This window comes from Leuresthes tenuis, unplaced genomic scaffold (assembly GCF_036924035.1).
Source record: "Leuresthes tenuis unplaced genomic scaffold, fLeuTen1.0.hap1 SCAF_19, whole genome shotgun sequence".
Classification (NCBI taxonomy): domain Eukaryota; kingdom Metazoa; phylum Chordata; class Actinopteri; order Atheriniformes; family Atherinopsidae; genus Leuresthes; species Leuresthes tenuis.
In genome coordinates this window covers 28970017-28978045 of record NW_027325373.1, presented here as the reverse complement: position 1 = coordinate 28978045, position 8029 = coordinate 28970017, and the positions used below count along the sequence as shown (strand labels likewise).

The following is an 8029-nucleotide window of genomic DNA, read 5'->3' as shown; positions in this document are numbered from 1 at the left end:
GATAGCGGACTTGTTTCTGTATTTGTCCTGTTGGATCTCAGTGCTGCATTTGATACGATCGATCACAGCATTCTGTTACAGAGACTTGAACTTGTTCTAGCGATTAACACACAATCATTGCAAATATTTATGATTTTATGAGAAACTTGACTTAATTTGAATTTCCCTGACTGGGGGATGAATAAAGTATTTTTCTATTCTATTCTAGCCACCTAAAAATCACTTATTTTAAGGCTTAAAACTCCACTTTCAAAATGGGACTTTCAAAGTTATATCTAATTACATATAATACAAGTTTGGGAGACTGGACTGAAGAGAAGTTTTGGTACAATCTGTTGGTTTCTTAGTCAGGAAATTGTTTTTGAATTGGCTCTGTGTGAATGAATTGGATTCATTTTTAAATGAATTAATTGGAATATGATTACAATGAATTGAACTCAAATTGAAATGAATTGGATTATATCATTGAAATGCCCTGAGATGACATTTGTTGTAATTTGGCGTTATATAAATAAAACTGAATGGAATTGCAGGAAAAACATATATGTGGAAAAAGGCTTATCTTGGAAACATTTTAAAAACTGACATTATTCTTGTGATGTCACCACTGATGTTGTTTGACATCACAATTGATGTCACCTCTGATGTTGTTTGACTTCACAAATGTTATATAGGCCAGACATTTTCACTCCTTTTTCACAGTTCGTCAGGAGTTTATCTGAAGAAACACGTCCAGTTTTGGAAGCAAATTTGAAAGTCACAGTAAACGATTTTCACATCGCCTAAAAAAACAACACTTAATTACTATTATAGTCATTTTGACAAACTCTTAAAAACAACACTTTATTACTATCTTAAATAGTCATTTTGACAAGCTCTTAAAAACAAGCAAAATGAGTCAAACCAAGATATCATCTGCTCAACTTCAGTGGTGTGACATGGTAGACGACGATTTACCTGAGGATTTCTACACATATACCATTACTTTTGGTGATAATGAAGGTTATGAGGAACCCTCCAACAAGTCAGAAAATGACCTTTTGGAAAAAGAACAATGCCAGGCCTCGGAGGATTCCCCGTCTCCTCAAACAGTAAATGACGAAGAGGAAAAAGAACCATCCCAGGTCTCTGCTGCGGCTGTGACTCCTCATTCCGAGGACGTCCAGCTTGTGCAGGATCATCCCCAGGCCTCCAAAGTTTGTCGCGTCACGTGGAAGTTTCCAAATTCACAAACCGACAAACAAGCCTAGGCCTCCAACAAATATAACATTACTTTTGGCAGTAACGAAAGTTATAAGGAACCCACCAACAGGCAGGAAATTTTAACATCAAGCCAAGGAAATGACCAGTTTGAAAAAGAACAATCCCAGGCCTCCTACAAATATAACATTACTTTTGGCAGTAACGAAAGTTTGGAGGAACCCACCAACAGATCAGAAATTTTAACATCAAGCTCAGAAATTGAGCTGTTGGAAAAGGAACAATCCCAGGTCTCTGCTGCGGCTGTGACTCCTCATTCCGAGGACGTCCAGCTTGTGCAGGATCATCCCCAGGCCTCCAAAGTTCGTTGCGTCACCTGGAAGTTTCCAATTTCACAAACCGAGGAGATTCCCTCTAATGCCTCTGCTGCCGACGAAGATTATGGATCAGAGAAATTACAGGAATCTTACCAACATAATAAGGACAAGATCAACTATTTATACCATCGGATGGATATTGTCAGGACTAAGCTGCTGAAAAAGAATTTCTTTCTAACACGAGAAAAAGACAGAAGAGTCGCAGCAGAGAATAGCTGCTCCATTTGGGAGGAAAAACTGAAGGACCTGGAAAACAGTTTGACATGTGAGCGTCATCTCCGTGAAAAGTGTGAGCAGGAGCTCAAGGAATGCAATGAAGTCATTGCAGAATTTTGTGAAACAGACAGTATCTGAAACTGAATATCAGTCAGTTGTGAAAGAGCTAGAGAGCTTGAAAGAACAACTCAAAGAAAAGACTGCCTCCAATATTGCTCTTGCCTCCAAACTAAAGGCACAGAAGGAGGCAACAAAGACACAGGAAAAGAAGGTGGCAGAACTTATGAAGGCTGTATTTCAATTTCAATTCAATTCAATTTTATTTATATAGCGCCAGATTACAACAATTGTCATCTCAAGGCACTTAAGTAATATAGTCCAATTCAAGCCAATTGGAATTCAATTCATTGTAATCATAATCCAATTAATTCATATAGAGCCAATTCAAAAAATTAATATCCTAGCTAAGGAAACCAACAGATTGCACCGAAACTTGTCTTCAGTCCAATCTCCCGTCCTGAGTGTGCCTGTGGCGACTGTGGAAAGGAACGACTCCCTTTTAACAGGAAGAAACCTCTGGCAGAACCAGACTCAGGAAGGGTGGCCATCCGACTGGCAGATGTGCAGAGTTCCTGTAGCAAAGCATTAAATCTGCTCCCAGAAACCAGTGACTGTAATATGAACTCAATGAAGATTGTATTTGAAAGTATTTATTTCTTTTTAAAATAACTCATCACATTTTCTCTGTTTTGTTTTGTTTGTGCTTCTGTTTTGTGTGAAAATCAGAATAAAAGAAAACGTCTTCAGACAGTTTTGTTCTGAGCAGCGTCTCACATGAACTCTGAGATCTGAATCTGTGTCGAGTTTTAAGTCAGTGAGTAAATTTTATTTAAATGGAACTTTTCAAGAACAAATGTCACAAAGTGCTTTACAATAAAAATAAAACAATAAAAAGTTAATAACTGAAGCACATTACGATGTTAAATAAGGATAAAGCATACCATACAGTATCCAATACTTTTCAGAAAACCAGGTTAAATAGATGTGTTTTAAGAGGCTTTTTAAAAATGTCCACTTTTCTCACACATCTTAAATCTAATGGAATTCCAAAGTGTAGGAGCAACAACCTCTGAATCACAGTCTCCTTTAGTTCTCAGCCTGGATGGAGGAACAACCAACAAACCTGATCAGAGGACCTCAGAGTCTTGTTGTTATGATGGGGCTGCAGGAGATCTTTGACATATGAAGGGGCCTGAACACACAAGGCTCTGAATGTGGGAACAAGAACTTTGAACTGGATTCTGAACCTGACTGGGAGCCGCTGTAAAGAAATCAGAACTGGTGTTGTGTGCTGAAAAAACAGCACCGCAATGTGCAGACTTTTTTGAGACTTTTTTGATGACCTCAGTGAACTGCTGTCTATGATCTGTGTTGATTTTGACTGTGTAATTATTGTTGGTGATTTTAACAACCACATGGACAACCCTCAGGACAAAGGGACTAAAGACCTGAGTAACACTCTGGACAACTTTGGGCTGACTCAGCATGTAGCAGAGGCCACACAGAATAGGGGGCACACTCTAGACTTACTGATCTCTAAAACGTAGTTTATACTTCTCCGTCATTTCGACGATGTAGCTACGACGTGGACGTGGACCCCTACGCCGTAGCCTGACGTGCACCTCCAAAACATTCCAAATACACGTCGCGTTGATACGGGTTGATACGGTTGCTGACAGAGTCTCTGTGGCGCAATCGGCCAGCGCGTTCGGCTGTTAACCGAAAGGTTGGTGGTTCGAGTCCACCCAGGGACGAGTAGTTTCACCAATAAATCGTTGATATCTTAAACATATTGCTGCCATGTCTTCAGAACACGGTGTCACCGTCCAGCCCTGCCACTTTAAGACGGTGTCTGTGTGTGTGTGACGTACGTGTGTAAGGAGAGAGTCGATAAAAAAAGATTGATCGAATAAAACCTGCGTTCCGCACAAAAAAGCCTTGACTCCGTTCTCATTTCGCCCCACACTTTGGCCCGGACCCTACGATTGCCAGTTACCGGTAACGAGCCAGAAAATAAAGACCAGCTCCTTACTACGGTTCGGAGGCAGGGGGTTAAGAAGGTAACACTGGGGGCTCGTCCGGGATTTAAAAGTTGGCTAAAAGTGAGAAGAAGAGCTGTGAACGCGAGAGAGCATGGCGACACGCGGCAATGTTTTTGAAAGACACGGGGAGCTCATTAGCCCAAACGTAAGCACCAATCCGTTTTTAACGGACATAACGGACTCTGTTGATTCAACTGGCAGCAGATGTGTCGCCGGCGGGGAGAGTTATAACCCGTTTCTAGTTAGCATGGAGCTAACCGCCGGAGCAACGGAGCTAGCCGCAGGTGAAGCGGTAGCCCGTCCAAAGACAGCGCTGCTCAGCGGGACATGGCTACCGACCCCACCGCCCTCAGCACTGACTAATCCCTTCCACACGCCAGCAAAGCAGGACGGCGCAGCGGTCGGTGAGTCTATGGTTCCCCCTCAATACTGTTGGGTTGGCCCTGGAAATATGGTTTCTACCCCAGCTGTAGCCGTACATTACGGCATGAACAATGACTTTAAACAGACTTTTGATGGACGGCCAGCGAACCCCTTTTCCCCTGCAAACAATGTGCATGCCAGCATGAACCCAGCCACTCTGGCCCATACACCAGTCTCCCAGTCTTCTGTGCCCCCCTTCACACCTTGTATGTCCCAGTCTGTGAGACACGTTTATGCAGAACGGGCTCATGGTTGTTACTCTGCCCCTCCCAGTGATGCACCATTTCACCGGGGTAAAGAGCATGACTCCAGAGGATATTCACAGCCTAGCTGGAGAAGGGCCGAGCCTGCCCCACAACGTCCTTCCTCTCACATGATGTGGGCGGTGATTTTATGGACAGTAGCGATGATGAACAGTATGGGCAGAGAGAGAGAATCCCCACCTTACAGCCAGGTCGTTTTGATGGGTCGGGGTCATGGAAAGGCTTTCTCTACCTGTTTGAGAGCTGTGCTCAGGCCAACCACTGGTCAGAGAAGACCATGGCCGTGCAGCTCAGATTTAGCCTGACTGGTGCTGCTGGTGCTATTGTCCACAAAAACCCCAGATCTACTCGGTGGAGTTACCAGTGTATTGTGGATGAAGTGGATGCCGCCTATGGGCCATGTTCGGAGCATGCAGCAGCCATAGGCATTGAACTGAGACAGAGAGTGAGAGGGACGAGTGAGGCTCTGCACAGTCTGAGGGATGATATCTACGAAAAAGTTTCCATTGTGTATGCAGATCGTACAGAGCGGGAACAGGACGCCATCAGTGTGGAGATCTTCACTAACGCCTTGGCTGATGCTGAAGTGGTTCAAAGACTACTGGAGGAGCAGCCACGCACCCTGGCCAGAGCATACGAAGTAGCACACCGGTACGAGACGACCAGAAGGGCTGCCAGAGCGGTCACCCAGCTGATGCAGCCAGGTCAACGCGGTTCATCAGAGCGGAGAGCCAGGGCAGCAACGGTACGCGAAGATACAGGTGTGATGCTGTGTGATGAACTAGGAGGGGAAGTTATGAGGTCCACCAACCCAACAAACAGGAAACCGAGATTTCGCCAGCAGTGGCTGCCAAAGAAAAACAGAAATGTTGAGATGACCTCAGCCGAGATCATCTGTCACAACTGTTCGGGTGTAGGACATATACATAGCACAGAAACAGCACTGGTGAAAGTTACCAATGATCTCCTGTTAGCCTCTGATAGCGGACTTGTTTCTGTGCTTGTCCTGTTGGATCTCAGTGCTGCATTTGATACGATCGATCACAGCATTCTGTTACAGAGACTTGAACATGTTATTGGGATTAAAGGAACTGCATTAGGCTGGTTTAAGTCATATTTATCTGATAGATTCCAGTTTGTTCTTGTAAATGAGGAATCTTCCTCACACGTTGGAGTAAGTCATGGAGTTCCTCAGGGTTCTGTGCTTGGACCGATTCTTTTTACTTTATACATGCTTCCATTAGGTAACATTATCAGACAGCATGGCATAAATTTCCATTGTTATGCTGATGATACTCAGCTGTACTTATCTATGAAACCAGATGAAACCTACAGGTTGGTCAGGCTACAAGCCTGTCTTAAAGACATAAAGACCTGGATGACTCAGAACTGTCTGCTTTTAAATTCAGACAAAACTGAAGTTGTTCTCTTTGCACCTGAGCGCTTCAGGGAGAAATTGTCTAGTTATATAGTTACTCTAGATGGTATTTCCTTGGCTTCTAGTTCTACAGTGAGGAACCTTGGAGTTATTTTTGACCAGAATTTATCATTTGACGCACATATAAAACTGGTTTCTAGGACTGCCTTCTTTCACCTTCGTAATATTGCTAAAATCAGGAACATCCTGTCTCAGGGTGATGCAGAGAAACTAGTTCATGCATTTGTTACTTCAAGATTGGACTACTGTAATTCCTTATTATTGGGCTGTCCCACATATTCTCTGAAAAGCCTCCAGCTGATCAAAAAATGCTGCAGCCAGAGTTCTGATGAGAACTAACAGGAGAGATCATGTTTCTCCAGTTTTAGCTTCTCTTCATTGGCTCCCTGTTAAATTCAGAATAGAATTTAAGATTCTTCTTCTCACATATAAAGCTCTTAATGACCGAGCTCCATCATATCTTAAAGATTTAATTGTAAGGTATTTTCCTAACAGAGCACTTCGTTCCCAAACTGCAGGTTTACTTGTTCTTCCCAGAGTTTCTAGAAGTAGAATGGGAGGTAGAGCCTTCAGTTATCAGGCCCCTCTCTTGTGGAATAAGCTGCCAGTAAATGTCCGGGAAGCAGACACCCTTTCCACTTTTAAGATTAGGCTTAAAACTTTCCTTTTCAATAAAGCTTTTAGTTAGGGATGGCTCAGGTAATCCTGAAACATCCCATAGTTAAGCTGCTATAGGCTTAGACTGCTGGGGGACCTCATCTGTCACACCTTTCCTCCTTTGCTCTCTTTTTCCCCCTGTTTAATTTCACAATTGATTTTATGTACATGTGACATTATTGTGGTTATTAACTTGTGTTTCCCTGTTCCAACAGGTATCCTTTGAATGGCGTTATGGTGTTTTTCCCCCCTCTTTTCTGTCCTCTCAAACCCCAGCTGGTCGAGGCGGATGGCCATCCTTCCTGAGTCTGGTTCTGCCAGAGGTTTCTTCCTGTTAAAAGGGAGTCGTTCCTTTCCACAGTCGCCACAGGCACGCTCAGGACGGGAGATTGGACTGAAGACAAGTTTCGGTGCAATCTGTTGGTTTCCTTAGCTAGGATATTAATTTTTTGAATTGGCTCTATATGAATTAATTGGATTATGATTACAATGAATTGAATTCCAATTGGCTTGAATTGGACTATATTACTTAAGTGCCTTGAGATGACAATTGTTGTAATCTGGCGCTATATAAATAAAATTGAATTGAATTGAAATTGAAATACAGCCTTCATAAGTTCTGCCACCTTCTTTTCCTGTGTCTTTGTTGCCTCCTCCTGTGCCTTTAGTTTGGAGGCAAGATCAATATTGGAGGCAGTCTTTTCTTTGAGTTGTTCTTTCAAGCTCTCTAGCTCTTTCACAACCGACTGATATTCAGTTTCAGATACTGGTGGTTTCAGTGTTTCACAAAATTCTGCAATGACTTCATTGCATTCCTTGAGCTCCTGCTCACACTTTTCACGGAGATGACGCTCACATGTCAAACTGTTTTCCAGGTCCTTCAGTTTTTCCTCCGAAATGGAGCAGCTATTCTCTGCTGCGACTCTTCTGTCTTTTTCTCGTGTTAGAAAGAAATTCTTTTTCAGCAGCTTAGTCCTGACAATATCCATCCGATGGTATAAATAGTTGATCTTGTCCTTATTATGTTGGTAAGATTCCTGTAATTTCTCTGATCCATAATCTTCGTCGGCAGCAGAGGCATTAGAGGGAATCTCCTCGGTTTGTGAAATTGGAAACTTCCAGGTGACGCAACGAACTTTGGAGGCCTGGGGATGATCCTGCACAAGCTGGACGTCCTCGGAATGAGGAGTCACAGCCGCAGCAGAGACCTGGGATGGTTCCTTTTCCAACAGCTCAATTTCTGAGCTTGATGTTAAAATTTCTGATCTGTTGGTGGGTTCCTCCAAACCTTTGTTACTGCCAAAAGTAATGTTATATTTGTAGGAGGCCTGGGATTGTTCTTTTTCAAACTGG

The 8029-nt window shown here is 43.1% G+C and overlaps 1 non-coding gene across 1 annotated transcript; it reads left to right on the top strand.

Annotated features, from left to right (window-relative positions):
• Positions 1-3533: 3533 nt before the first annotated feature.
• trnan-guu (transfer RNA asparagine (anticodon GUU)) lies at positions 3534-3607 on the top strand. Its single transcript has one exon. It is a non-coding gene; the product is annotated as a tRNA-Asn (tRNA).
• The last annotated feature ends 4422 nt before the right edge of the window (positions 3608-8029 follow it).